The sequence below is a fragment of the Vanellus vanellus genome (genome assembly GCF_965231255.1).
Source record: "Vanellus vanellus genome assembly, chromosome: 15".
In the NCBI taxonomy this organism is placed as follows: domain Eukaryota; kingdom Metazoa; phylum Chordata; class Aves; order Charadriiformes; family Charadriidae; genus Vanellus; species Vanellus vanellus.
This window is the reverse complement of record NC_138920.1, coordinates 5,413,055-5,428,180: the sequence shown is the minus strand read 5'-3', so window position 1 is coordinate 5,428,180 and position 15,126 is coordinate 5,413,055.

Below are 15,126 nucleotides of genomic sequence, written 5' to 3'. Positions count from 1 at the left end.
AGCTTTCTGTAACTTACTGTTATAATTAGATTTAGAATCTTTCAATATATCTTAAAAAATATTTCTCACACATTCAAAGCACTTAAAATAATTCCAAATCATTCTCATTTCTTTATGCAATTTCTGTCAACTGCATGGTGATATAAATTATTCAGTAATTACAATAAATATAAGCTTAATATACATATATATCATTGTAATTAACTGTCCAAAGAACTAGAAGTAATATATTTTTCTTTTAATTCTCTTTTGATTTCATGGCTTCAAGAGTTGTCCTTTGCTTGAGACCTTACATCTCCCACATTTTATCCCTACCAGTAGACAGCACCTAATTTATATGCTCTGAATTAATGTAGGGAAGGGTTTCTCCTCTGGTCATAAAAGGAGCCTGGCTCTTTCCATGTGCATAGTCAGCCAGTTTTGCTTGAATTGCATTGCTGCCTGAGGTACTGCAGCCCTTAAATCAGGTGTCTTCACCCTGGCTGTGGCTCGTGGAGCCTGAAGCACCGATGATATGGAAGCTGAGAGCTGGGTCCATTCGATGCAGATTGCTGGGGCCAACACCTTCTTGCAGGAGATAACCTCCATGGAGGTGCTGTTGATCTTGGTGGGAGACAACTTCCAAAAGGGTCCTGGCAAGGAAGCCCGAAGGTGAAGTCAGCTGTGCTGGATAGCATAGCATAGTGCCAATGTTATGCTTCAGCTGAGAGCCCATGTTGGTGGGGACTTGGGCTTTGTCCAAAGATGAGCGTTGTTAAAAGCACAGGGTGAAAGTGAGAGGAGAAAGCAATTCTCTTCTGACCAGGGCTGAGAGGTTCTGCTGGATGTAGGCTGCCCAGGAGCTCCCGTAGGCATGAAACCCCGCAGCAGCAGGTTTGAGATGGTTCTGGACCACCATAGCCATGCTGGGATGGTAGGTCCGTGTTGCCTTTTGTACCCACTATGAACAGGAGCAGCTGGAGAACCTGGTGGTGAAGAAGAGTGTGAGATGACAGCCTTGGCAGAGCAACGTGAACAAGAGGTATGAGGTAAATGCGCACCAGGTAATGGGCATCTCCAGCTCTTCACCTCTCTGGGCTGCGGTTTCCAGCTCTGGCACATCTGTCTGAGACAGCCCGTATCAGTATCTACCTTTGTTTAATAGAAAAAAAGTGAGGTAGTCAAATATGCCTTGGACACCTGGTTATTAACTCTCATCTCTTGGTCTGTGTTGTCTGGTCTTGTTTTCTGTTTTGTGGTTATGGAAGAAAAATCCTATTCATAGAGGTTGAAATTTGAGTTTACCCTACAATGGGTCTGTTCCTGCCTCCCTCTTCCAGCGTCTCCCTGTGGCTTTGTTTAGGAACGGGGATGCTAGCAAGCTTTTTGCCTAGCCCTTAAACTTCCCTTTTAGTTGGAAGGAAGAGTACTTGGATGGTGATAACACCAGCCAACCCCCCTCTCTGTTCTTGGAAAGTATTCCCTAAATTTTGCTGCCAGTAAATATCAGCTGTCCTCTGCTGGAACGAAACCCGCCCTGGGAGCTTTGTGGTGTGTCGGGATGTCTCAACCCAAAGCGTACGACGCACGCCTGTGGGCGGTGGCCGGGCTGAAGTGCTCTGGGCTCTCTGCGAAGCTGCAGGTGAGGTCCTGCCTGGAAGACCTCAAACCCAAAGCCAGGCGGGAGCTGAGGGCTGCCCCCGCCGGGGGGAGTTTGCAGGCGGGAGAGCAGAGGGGTGAGGTTGGTGGGGGCAGCACAAGTCCAGGGAGCAAATCAGAGGAGTGAAGATGTAGCACAAAAACAATTGTAATGTTAAATCCATGAGAGGGTGCTGGTTTGTTGGTTCTTTTTTTGTTTTTTTTTTTTTTTCCTTTTTTTTTTTTCCCTCTTAATTTGAGGGGAGGGGGAAGGAGAGAGGGGGCTCCTGATATTTTTATTCATCTGACTAAAGAGCTCATGTTAACATTCCCTTTTTAAAATACAGCGTCAGCCTGTGTGTAAAATGAGCTTTGAAGTGCAGAGCTGACAAACCCCAGGGGAAAGCATGTCTTTTATTAACAACTGCCGGTACACTTCAGGAACCTTATTTTAATGTTTAGTGAAAACGTTTTCTGTGTGAGCAAAAAGAATCGCCGGGCTGAGACATCCCCTGGCCGTGGCAAGAGGTTTCGGTGCCCCTTTGCCCTCCCGCTCCCCCTCTGCGCAGCGCCGTGGGCCCACAGGTCGGGCGGGAGGAGGGACCACCCTGCGGTGACAGTCGCTGCCGAGGCTCTGTGAATAAGACACAGCGCGTCGTAGCTACTTGTGTTGTAGAGTAGTGATGTGGCAGCTGTTTTGGGGTTTGGTTGGTTTTTTTGTTTGTTTGTTTTCGGTGTTTGGGGTTTTTTTTGTCTTTTTTTGGTTGTTTTGAGGTTTTTTGGGGGGGAGGGTTGTTTAGTGTTGAGGTGACTTCAGGACCAAGGCTGCCCTTGGATTTCAGTGACGTGCTGGGTTCTGGTTCTTCAAAAGGGGTTTAGGTGCTTTTGGAAAACATATTAACAAAGAAGCAACGTTAGGGTGTTATACACATATAGCTCAGTAGATTTATTTTAAATATATTTATATAACGCATCAAGTGGACCCATTCGTTAATATCTTTAATCTTCCTTGCAGAAATAGAGATTTATCTGGGAGATATGGGCCTGTAGCTCTCTCCTCCCTCTCCCCCCAGCAGTGCTATGCATCCTTCCTCCCATGTGCTTCCTTTGCTGGACGGGGACCCAAAATACATCCAGTGCACTGATGGTGCTGTGCTGAGCACAAGTGGTTAGGGGAAGGCCCCCACCTCCTGCAGATGGTTCTGCCTGTAAGCAGGGCTAGAAGTCGTCGTCTGCCAGAGAAGGGTCACAGACCCAAATCCTGCTGAGGGTGAGGGCGATATGACAAGGACTACGCATCATGGCTGTTCTCGCTATGAAGCCATGAGCTGGTCTCCAAAAGGTCTTGCAGGTCATAACATTCTCCCCAGTGATGGTCAGGGTTTGGAATTTTGTCAATAATTGCAACAGAAAAGCCATTGGTTGAATGAGCAGTGGTAATCTGATTTCCATGAGATGGGAAAGAGAGAGTGCTGTTGTGATGGCTCTGGGGGAGATGTACCACTGGGAACAACGCAGAATAAATACAGAAGCCTTCTCTTCCGTGGCTGTCCAAGTCACCCCTTCCCTGTAGCTCCCTTCCTTGCTGCATGGCTCAGTCCCTCTACTGCTGTAGTGAGATCTGTCCACTCTTTCTGAAACTCGAAACATTTGCTGTATCCCTGTCATTAAACTTTTAAAAAGTAAGGGGTTTGCCTAGAGATTGGAAGTGTTCTGTGCCAGCCTGGAGTTATGATGGTAAGGAAGAACCGGACCCCTGGATTAAAGGCAGTGGTGGACCACGATGGTTGTGGCTGATCTTGCTGGTGAGGCAGAGGCCAGCAGTGTGGCGGGTTTGGCTCTAGCTGGTATCTCTGTGTCTAAAATGAAAATAGTGTAAGGAACAAATGTGATTGCCGAGGGCCGGGACAGGGTGGACAGTCTAGGTTTCTACCTGCCAGTTTTCAGGTACAAGTTCATGGCATTGCCACAAAGCAAATAGCCAGAGCAAGCAGGAGATGGGGGACCTTCTTGTCTTTCTAAGATGATCCCCTGAATAAACAAGACGTAGCCTCAGCTCTCAGGAGTCCTTGGACCAGGCTGAGAAAGTGGGGGTTGTTCAGCCTGGAGAAGAGAAGGCTCCGGGAAGACCTTATAGGAGCCTTCCACTACCTGAAGGGGGCCTACAAGAAAGCTGGAGAGGGACTTTTTGCAAGGGCGTGTAGTGATAAGACAAGGGGTAATGGCTTCAAACTAAAGGAGGGTAGATTTAGATCAGAGATCAAGAAGAAATTTTTCACTGTGAGGGGGGTGAGCCCCTGGCGCAGGGTGCCCCGAGAAGCTGTGGCTGCCCCATCCCTGGAGGTGTTCAAGGCCAGGTTGGACGGGGCTTGGAGCAACCTGGGCTGGGGGGAGGTGTCCCTGCCCAGGGCAGGGGGGTGGAACTGGGTCATCTTCAAGGTCCCTTCCACCCGAACCCATTCTATGATTCTATGACCAAACCGTGACATTTCCATCCACAGCCCTGCACCCCACACTAGCGAACTGCTCTCCTTGCAAGGGACTCTCAACTTCACAAAATTATGCACAGCTTCATAAGGGTTTATTAGAGACATTCTTATCTTAAGATCATGGCAGGTTAAATGACTTGTCCAAGGCTGGAGAAAGAGGTCAGTATCAATGCTGTGATTAGATATTTGCAGTTCTTGGCTTTGAGATTTGGGGATCTGAGAATGGCTGATACAGAATGAAATACGAGCATGCTGAATTTTTTATGTTGCAGTTCAAGTATATTTGGGCTAGATTCATCAAAGGAATAACCGGGAGAGATATTTTTCATTTGTAGACTCTTAATGAATACATGACACTGCTATTCATTATTTATCTGCTTTCACGTTTTAATTAATAGTTCTACTGGCTATTTCTGATTTTTTCTATATTTATAGAAAGCCTTCACTTCAAAAATATTGAATCATGCTGCTGTTTGTTACCTTTCATAAAATTTCCTTAATAGTAGGGCAGACTGAATTTTGCTGTAACTTTTAAGTACATAAATGTAGGAGAAGAATGTCATCTATTTTTCCACTCCTTTGAGTCCCGTCAAAAGTTTGTGGGTTTCCTTCCCCCAAATACTTTTACAGTGCAGCTGACATAAATTAGCCAAGGAAGCTGGCGTTTCTTGTGCGGGAAGGAACCACTAGAGGACACCACCAGACGACTCATAAAGCAAACAGGCACAGCCATAAACAGAGAAACTGGGAAAAAAGAATAGGGATGGAGAAATGCCGTTTCCTGCCACTGCCTGAGGATGGGTGGAGCTAATCCAGCACCTCCTTATTGCCAGCCAGCAGACGTGGGCTGGGAAGGCACAAATCCTTGCGATGCCTCTTCATCCTTATTTCTCATGATGCTAGAGCAGATTTGCTGAGAGGAGCTTCTCCCAGAAGCTCTGCAGAGCTGCTCTCGCTGACCTGGAGAATCTCCGGGACGCTGCCGCGGGGTGGGGGTGGGGGTGAGGTTTCATTTCTCACCATGTGAGCCCTTGCCACCCCCTCAGTACTGAACTTCAGTGGTTTACGCAGGACAGTCTTTCCAGCGTGACCGATGCAGACTTGCAGAACAGTAGGAACAGGTTGCACAGAGAGCTTACCAGGGCAGGACGGAGGAAATACCTCCTGATCTTCTGAAGCTAATGGGAAAGATGATGGAAGCGTGAAGCAGACCGCTCCCTTGCAGGTTCCTCTTAAAAGAAGCGGTTTCAAGAGCAAGGAAAGGTTTAGAAATCTTTCAAATTACGGATTTAAAGACAGGATAGTGCTGTCAACAAAGCAGTTCAGCTGGGAGGTGACACAAATGTGAATGTTTTCCCTTGTACAAAACCGGTACCCAAGCCGGGTTATGAGGATTTCTTCCACTTGTGAAAAAGCAACAACAAAAACCCCGTTGTAAGCATTTTTTAACTATTCAAGGAAAATTATCTGTGACAGTATTAGAACATAAGGAAGCATCTGCAGACTGCCTCGTTCTTGGGCTCTTGGCTGTAAGCCAAAATTCTTTAGAGCGGCGAGTTCATTGTCATTTCACAAGGCTCTGCAGTCCTAAAAGCAAAACCCCATGACACCCAACTGAAAAAGTTGCCTCTTTCCAAGGCGGCTTTCACCTCTGCGCGGTGCTGTGGGTGTCAGAAGAGCAGTGAGCACTGAGACTTTCTTGAAAGTCTTTTAAAGCCGCAAAAATTATGTAAATCATGTGAAATCTCAGTTCTGCTGAAGATGATGGTAAGGCTCCACTGATCGCTTTAGTCGCAACAGGGGTTTGTGTTTGGCCTTTGACTTCCCTGCGTTATTCTCTATATTGATATAGCTAAACCCTCAAATGCCAGGGATTTCAGGGAATGGAAAGGCATCTAGGAAAATGCTCCGCTTAGGTCTAAAATGTATTTTTAAACGGCTTTGAGTTTGTTTCTGAAAAAAAAAAGTCACATATGCACAGACGTACCTGTCCACGAAGGCTGTTGCTAATGTGAGAAGCTTTGTCTGTGAGTTATGGGGCTGTGCCAAGCTTTAGGGCATTTTCCAAATAATTTTAATCAAATCCACCCTTATTTGGTTCTCAACATTTCCCTCAAGAGGGCCAAAGAACCCCAAACATATGATATGGTTGATTGCATGTTTTTGTTAAAAATGATAACAAAAAGGTTATTTTTTGTTGTTAAACTTACAGCTTGAAGTTGCACGTACAATAGAAGATTCAAAAAATGATAATACTTGAGATTTTCAAGGTGGAACTTTTCCACTCTCTCTTCTAATTAATACTTTCAACAATTTGAAACTTTTTTTTTTTCCTTACTGGAATTAAAAGAGTATGTTTTTTTTTTTTTTTTTAAGTATTTCTTTCCTCGATCTCAGTAAAAGGTGAAATGATATTTTTTTTCCTGGTTGCATCGTAGGATGAGGAATCCGTTCAGTAAATACTTCCTCTGCTAATGATCATACCTCCAGTTCTTTGTGTAGATCACAAGTTGTTTGGTCTAAAAACTTCATAAAAAACTTTCTTTACTGGAAAACTGGGGGTTTACCTTTCTGTGAGGATGGTGTGTGCTTTCAGAGGGAACTATCCCGCCTTTGCCAACTCCAGTCAGAAGTGGGGTGAAGCGCATCCTTCAGACGCAGCCTTCCGAGGAGCAGCAATAACTTCCCCAGGGGCTGGTGAGTGGCATCTTGCTCTGCAGGTACAAAATCTTCACAGATACAATTTATTTCCTGGAGAAGCAGAGCCGCACCTGCTTACTGCGGGGACTTTCAGACCCGGAGCAGCATCTCTGCTTCCAGTCCCCCTGGGGCAAGTGCCAAACCAGCCTTGGCACAGTCCCTGCCCCAAGGAGGTTACGTTGCACTGAGCTTTTTTTGTAACTGCATATCGCCCTGATGAGGAAAGGCTGAGAGAGCTGGGAGTCTTTAGCCTGGAGAAGAGAAGGCTGAGGGGAGACCTTATTATGGTGTACAAGTATCTAAAGGGTGGGCTGAAGGAGGATGGAGCCAGGCTCTTTTCAATGGTTCCCAGTGACAGGACGAGGGGCAATGGGCACAAGTTAGAACACAGGAAGTTCCGTTCAAATACACGGAAACACTTCTTTACGGTGCGGGTGACCGAGCACTGGCACAGGCTGCCCAGGGAGGGGGGGAGTCCCCTTCTCTGGGGATTTTCAAGACCCGTCTGGATGCAGTCCTGAGTAATGTGCTCCAGGCAATCCTGCTTTGGCAGGGGAGTGGGGCTGGGTGATCTCTAGAGGTCCTTTCCAACTCTGAAACTCCGTGATTCCGTGATTTTTTGAGTTGAGCTTTTTTTCTCCCTCCTTCTTCTTTCTTCTCCCTCCTTCTTCTTTCTTCTCCCTCCTTCTTCTTTCTTCTCCCTCCTCCTTCTTTCTTCTCCCTCCTTCTTCTTTCTTCTCCCTCCTCCTTCTTTCAGCCGCGCTGTGACCATCTCTCTCTGCCTGTCCCGCCTTCGCAGCCTCAGCCCAGCCGAGGCGGACGGGAGCCGGCGCCGCGCTCCTCGGGGCGGCTGGTTCTGCTCTGTCCTTCCGTGAGCCGGTCACCAGAGGGGGACAGAGCCCCACGCACGGCAAGTGCGGCGGGACCCTCCTTCCCCCACCGAAAGGCTCCTGCCGAGAGCTTGCCAGGCTGGCAGAGGCGTTTGGGGGTGGCGGGTCCCCCGCCGCCCCCCCGGGTGCCCTGAGCCCCAGCGGCGGGGGGGGAGGGTGGCGGCAGGGTGGCCGCCACGCCGCGGGGACAGCCTGGGCTTCCTCGGCTACGGCATGGCACCGCTCTCCCTTTAGCCTGCGAAAGGTGTGTGTGCTTTTTTTTTATTATTATTATTTATTTTTTAAATAAAAATAAATCACCCGCAGCCCTTAAAACACCTGCACTTTGTTGGGGGTAAAGCAGAAGGTTGAGCTCATACTGCAGACTCGGTTCAGAGCTGCTCTGATTTTCCTGTCTTTCCTTGCAATAAAAATGCTGTTTAAATATTACTGTTTATATGTACGAAGATATCTGCTCCCCCCAGTTTTGATGGGATTCACTAAAAACTGGAAGACAGCTGATGCCCGAGTATTTAAGTTAGCGCCGCCCATCCTGGAGAAAAATTTGCAACCTATGGCATTGAAAATGAGAGGAGAAGCAAATTTGATGAGTATTTGGCTTTTTCAATAGCTGGCTATGCCTGATTGGAACCTGTAGGGAAAACAAACACAATTATTTGTGTGAGATTGAATTTCATTTCCAACAGAAAATATGAAAGCTGTCACCTGCATGCTTGCTGTAAGCCTGTCATGGGCTGGAGGACGCTCCAGCAGCGGTGCTGGTGAGTACTGGCAGCAGCAGCCAGCCCCAAATAAGGATGTGTGCACAGGGACCTGTGTCCTCCTGTCCCACTGCCACGCGCGTCCCCTAAAACGTAGGTCACCCATGTGGCAGGACTCAGCTCCCTCCCAAAAAGATGGAAATGGCAAAGCAAGTCCCCAGCACTGAGGACCCAGTGCTGTCCCCGAGAGGGTTGGGTTGGGTTGGGTTGGGTTGCTTGGCCGGCCATGCCTGAGAGAGCGAAATCTGTGAGACCTTAAGACGTGTAAATAATATTTGGCTTGGGTCCATTTCCTCGGCCCCGGCCAGCTTGCTGCTGAATGGAGTGCTTTTTTTTTCCAGGTCCTCAGAGCCAGACCCTTGCCCAGATCCAGCTGTCCCTGGTAATTAAATTTTAATGCCTCAAGCTGGGAGTTTGTATTGGCGTTTGAAGTGAAGCGTGTTAGCGGCCCCGGTATGGTCACCCGCAGGCTTTGAAGCTCCTTGTCTGCTACCGAGGATGGCGGGGGATGGTCCCACCTCAGTGAGTGCTTGGTCCCACCTCAGTGAGTGCTTGGTCCCAGCTGGACTGCTGCGGCAGTTGTCCGTTGATTTAGGGAACGAAGGAGTTTCCTCCTGTACAGGCAGGAGGGACCGGGAAGCTAATGACGGGTTGTTCTGGTGAATTCGAAGAACACATTAAATATTCTCAAGACAGCCATGAAGCGGTGCCCACGGTGCTGTTTGGACAGCTGACGGCGCCTTTGCTGCCTGTGTGGTGGCACCTGCCAATGTGGTCTTGGTGTCCTGTGTCCTGTGGGGTAGAGAGCGTGGAGCTCCCCACAGCCCGTCCTGCGCAGCGGTGGCCCACAGACCTGGGGCAGGTCCCCAGGGTCACAGCTGGGGGAAGTCACGAGCAGGAGGGTCTCTTTGCTGCAGAGGAAGGAGGAGTTTAAGATGGAGGAGTTGACAAGAAAACCAGCCACGCTCATACGCAAGACTCTTCCTCCTCCTTAAACCGTTTCATTGTAATTACTGAGCAAACAGAAGGCCTGGGTAATTATTATGTGGTTTTGTGGGTGTAAATTTAACATGTCGTTCCCGTGCAGCTACACTGGGAAGGAAGCCTTTTTCCTTTGAGTTTTTCTCCTTAATTCACTACTTTCCATTTCTGTACAGGCGCAGTAGAGGTGGTTAATTGTCACCTGAGTGGGCAATAGCTCTGAGCCCGGAGCAGCAGCAGGCTCCGCGCTGCCGTGAGGCAGACCTGGTCGGCAGGAGGGTCTGGGGAGAAGAGGCAAACGTTTTTTGCAGATGCGGACTGTGACCCAGCCCAAAGCACGGGGTAAGGGAGGCAAAGTGCACTTAGCAGGTCTCCTACGGCTTATGAGAGCCTTAATGACCCCACCCAAACTGCGGTGGTTAATGAGATCCGAGGGGACAGTCGAGCTAAGAAATCCCGTGTTTAAGCGCTGGGGGTTTATACAAGGATCCTGAGGGACGGCAGCATTGGGTTTCACCTCTCCTGAGCTCTGTCCTCCAGAATTTATTGAGCAGAAGCACCAGTCTCTCTCCCACAAGTCAGCACACAACAACGGTACTAATGTGTCTTAGGGACTCTTTCGCATTTTTATTTCTGACTTCAGCATATTGCACAAAAAGCCATGAAGCTCAGCTCATATTAATATATTTATTTTAAGAGAAATTTCCATGGAATTAGAGCAGCTTCCCCTTTTGGTTGGTCATAATAATCCGACTTTATTACTGCCCTGTCAGTTCACCACTAAGCACGAAAACAAATCAGTGCAGATGTGGCTTGTTGAGGCGATGCCAGGGCTCAGGATGAAAGAGGTGGTCACTAACAACTTTGAATGTATGTGCGCTTATGTGTCTGTGTGTAATACAGTCGGACAAACCTCCACTGCTGTTTGAGCTGCGGAACAGACGACTTGGAAAAGGCTCTCGAGTAAGTTATGAATTGTTGCCTGTCACCTCTGCTGCCGTCTCGTTCTGCTGTTCCGCTCCTTCCTATCGCAATTGTTTCCTTCCTCCTTCCCTTTCCCCGTATGAAGGCAAGGCTGACTGTGCTTGTGCTGAAGGCACCGTACTTGTGCTCTGCTGGGAGCATTTGGAGTAGAATCCCCCAGGTCCGGCTCTCACAAATAAACCAGCCAAGGAAGGCCATTGCTGAGCAGCTGATTTTCTGCCGGTTGGATAAAGATGCTGTCTGGAGCAGTTTTGTCTTTTCAGTTTACCTTTTATTTCCCACACGTACGCTCCATAGTATAACGCGTCCTGCTGAGACTTAACCCCGCCAGTTCTTTTGGACGTGCCTCCACCGCGGTAGCTGATGCGTTGTTCCAAGTCCCACATCACGCAAAATCTGCCGGGCTTGTCCTTCCTCCGCGCACCCCCTCGGGGGCCCGTGCGGAAAGCTGGAGGTGTGCGTTTGTGCCCACAACGACCCAGGCGTCCTCTGGAGTGTCAGAGGGGCCCTGATTTGCCCTTGGCACGTGCGTAAGCACAACGCCGCCGGCATTTTGAAGGACTCGCTGCGGAAATGATTAAGTCGAGTAGGTTTGGGGGCAATGAAGGTGGAAGGGGTTACGCTTTTCTTTCTCTTGTTTTCCTTCTTGAAGTCCACTGGAGCCGTTTTATCCTTGGACTATGGAGGAGATGAGCGGAAAATTAAGATGTAGAATAGAAAGCCCCAGGCCTTCGTACGTCCGACAGGCGAAGCAGCTTTATTGTGCTGAAGCTTTCCATGGCACCCGGCCGGGGCCGGGGGATGCTCTGCGGACCCTGCCGCTGCGATACTGCTTTAGCTGGTGGTGCTGTGACCACCGGGGAAGGCTGGCTTTAACACGGGGTGAGCGCGTGCCTAAACCTTGCCTTGTGGCAGCAAGGCCCGGGTGGTTTTTGACTTTGCGTAGGTACTTTGAGTCAGTCCAGGCTGCTTTTCTCTGTATAAAAGCACGTCTTGCTGACAGCTGAGAGAAGCAGAGGGATCCTTTCTTACAGAAAACACGGAGTGGGAAGGGAACATCCTGAGGGTCTGCGCTGCTGTCCGCTTGGGGTCGCTCCCCTAGTTTGACTGGAAAGGGACCGCGTCCTGTCTGTATCCCGCCGTCCCTTGGGGCCATGCTGCTGGGGCAGGGTTTACCAGCACAGGAGAAGGGGAGCGCTTGCGGCACGCGTTGTGTGCAGCGGGGAAATGATGCTCAGCCAACAGTGACCTGTGCTCTCGTGACCTGTGTCTGTGACAGGTATTGGTGGGGCGGGGGAGAAACCCGAATGATTTACTTAAGAATGGGAAAACTGCTCTCAACAAGTTATTTTGAAGAAAAGAGGCAGAAGTGTGATGACAATATCTGATTTGATACCATGAGAAATTATTTTCTTTTCCCAGGAAAGTGCATGAGATTTCAAATCAGAAGGAAGAGCTACAATCTGGATGGTTTTGCTAACCAGTCAATTCATTTTGTTTACTTGAACAGAATTAACATTATCCTGCAATTTTTTTTTTTTTTAAAAGTTCATCTAACTTTGAGAATTTTTTATTTGAACTTTAAAAATATCTTTCTGACCTTTTTTTTTTTAAAATCAAGAAAATATATGAAAGTTGCTTTTTCTTCTGATCAGCTTCCATTTAATAGATGTGTATTTTTCAAAGGGATGATTACATCAAACTTTTCTAATGAGCTCCATGGATTGGACATGGCCAAGAAAAGCACCTGGCTTAGGCCCTGCTTGGTTTGGTTTCTCCCATCTGTGGAATAAGTGGAGAAGCAATTTTATAGGTGACAGGATGAGATGGTGAAGAGACCACGTGCGAAAGAAAGTCCCTCATACCTGAAAATTTTTTGTCAGAGATCTAAAGAAAGCTGTCAGCCTCCTACAACAGCATTACATCTCATTAGTGTGACCACTCCTGGATTTTGATCTGCCCTGATACGTCTGGAAAATTACTTGTAATGTTTAGATACTGCCATTATATCTCCAGCTTTGGGAGTTCATTCCGGCTTGTTCTGGGTTCGAACTTCCCCAAGATCTAGAGGTTGTCAGAAGCCTGGAATGGGCTAATCTCTGGGGAGGGAAGCGGAAGTGCTCCGTGTTGTTTCTGTGTCTTTTAAATGTAAGTTCAGAGCTCTCTTGTTTGGTGCCTTGGAAAATAACTGATGACAAAAGAGATTTGGAGTTTGGATAAGATAAGAATTAAATTGAATATTTGTCCTGAACCAACAATGCACTTGAACTATTCCGGACATTCAAAGAGTTGCGCTTGGTTTTAAAATAGTTTTTCTGCTTATTTTGTCTCTTAGAATTCTCTGTGTTGATGTTGGACTCGAGCACTAAAACAATCAACGGTCCCAAACACTGTGGGACGACCGTAAATTTGTCACTTTAAAATTTGGTAATAGGGAACTTTCCCATCCCTCTTTTGTCATCGCAAAGTACCGCAGGAGTTACAAACATCACGTGGGACTCACAGCACCCCTGAACGGGAATTACATGCTGTGGTCCCAGGTCGGTGTCTCTGAGCCTTCTTGCTTTGGTAAACTGCTGTTTATTCCTCTTGGACCGAGGCCTAGTGCCTTCCTCCTTGGAGACGATTCCCATAATTCCTGTGTAATTAGATTAGCTCTAACTAGACGTACCTACAACGCACCGGCTAAATTGTTTTTAACCTCCCCAGATCCTATTGAAAATGATGCCTGTGGTCCCACCACGTGGGACCTTGTGCCCAGCAGAGATCACAGTGACAGAAAATACCCTTTTTAAAATTAAGAATTAGATAGCATTAATTAGCAGGACTAGTGAAGCTTAAGAGAAGATGTGTTAAATGATAAAGGCGCTCTGTTTTTGCTTTTAGTGCCTGAATACAGTAAACCGGAGTCCAGAAAGCAGAAGGTTCATCAGGAGGTTGGGGTAGGTACCGAACTGGCTGCTTCTTCATTGTCTCTTACTATTTATTTAGAAGGTGGTAGAAAAAATGCTGCATTTTCTGACAAACCTGCCAATAAAGTTGCTTGGTAGGCACCAATAATGAGCAGCACAGGGACATGGCTGACAGATGATAGCCCTACATGTTTGCAAGCAACTCAAAATCCATTACTGTGTGATGAAAATTAGGTAAGAGCCTAAGGAAACTCTGAATCAGTGTCTAAAGTCCAAGATATCTGTTGTGATATGCTACCTAGTAATCAGCTACAAGAAAACCTATCTTCCTCAGGTTGTATTTCTAGTTAGCACAGACTGTGAAAATTAAAGAATTAGCATATTTGTGGCAAATAAAATATTACGCTTTCAAGCAAGTGACTGTCCTTATTTAATGCCCCCCTTTGTATCTAGAGTAGCTGCAGAGGTGCATCCTATACACACTCGGTACAGCCAGCTGAATTATATGTTTAGAATAATTCATCAGATAAAGTCATGTCCATGAATAATCTGCATTCAGATCATGACCTTTACCAAGCCGTGCCTTTTCCAGAGCTCAGAGCTTTCAGCTGATGCTGAGAAGGAGCAGGAGGAGCGCAGAGAAGCTTTCTTCCTACCTCCTTTTTGGGAGCCCCTCATTTTGGGAGCAGGGCCGGAAAGCCTCAGCCCAAGGGATGTTTCAGACTGGAAAGAAGGGCTTTCTGAGTGCGTTGCCGAGCGGTGTTTTAAGTACTGGCAAGGGGTTGGGAACATGGCCCTACTGTAGCGAGCTGAGCTGTGTGTGGCCGGCAGTAGGCGCGTGAGTGCAGCCTTAGCCTTGGCAGCACCGTCACTGCCGAGCTGTGCCTGCTTTCACTAACCGTGGGCTGAGAGCAGAAGTGGCATCTTGCCAAACCCGAATCTCCCGTGTTTGAGCCCTGGGAGAGGCCAGAGGAGAGGGAGCTGCTCAGGGCACTGCTGGTGGCTCTTGCCCCGAGCCTGGGCTGCAGAGGTGGATCCATCCGGGCACCGGACAGTGCTGGAGTTGTGTTAAATTTTGTCTCACGGTTGCCGGACGCTGGGGAATGGGGCAGGGCAGCCTGTTCAGGTGATGTAAGTCCACATATGTTTATGCGCTGGACCAGCTGGCTGCTTACCCCAGCGCTAACCTGATGGGAGAAGCACTACTGAAGCGGCTCTCTGCTGATGGCAGCTCTCGCGGTGTGAGCTGAACTCATTTTGCACACCTTAGTGCGTTAGAGAGAAGAGGATAAAATTAAAATAGTGGCAGGACCCGCAGACGGAAGCTTAGAGAAACGCAGGTTAGAGCTACAGGCGGTTGTGAGCCTCGGTAGGTTTTACTCATCGTGCCAAAAACTGACAGGAAATAAAATAGGCAGAAAACAACGGGGCTGCGATGTGTCAGGGGCAAAAACTCAGTCAGAGATTTCCATTTAGCAAATATTATATCTTAGTATTAGATGAGTTTGGTGTTAGTGGTTTTAAAAGTGAACTTTAGCATTTTTAGTATGAAACATTTACATTCTCCCTCATTTGCTTTCGGCAGTTTCACAGAGCTTTGTACTGCTCTCACGCAGAAACGTCTCGTGAATTCTGCAGTGTTCTTTATTTGCTTCTCGTGTTTAAGATGGTAAGTAAAATAACCAGCTGCTGTGGGAGCGGGCTTCGCCTGTGGCACGTTCCTCAAGTCCTCTGGCTCATCTGGGTGAGGGGAAACTTCAGAGACCACAAGTCCTGGCGTCACTGTGACAGG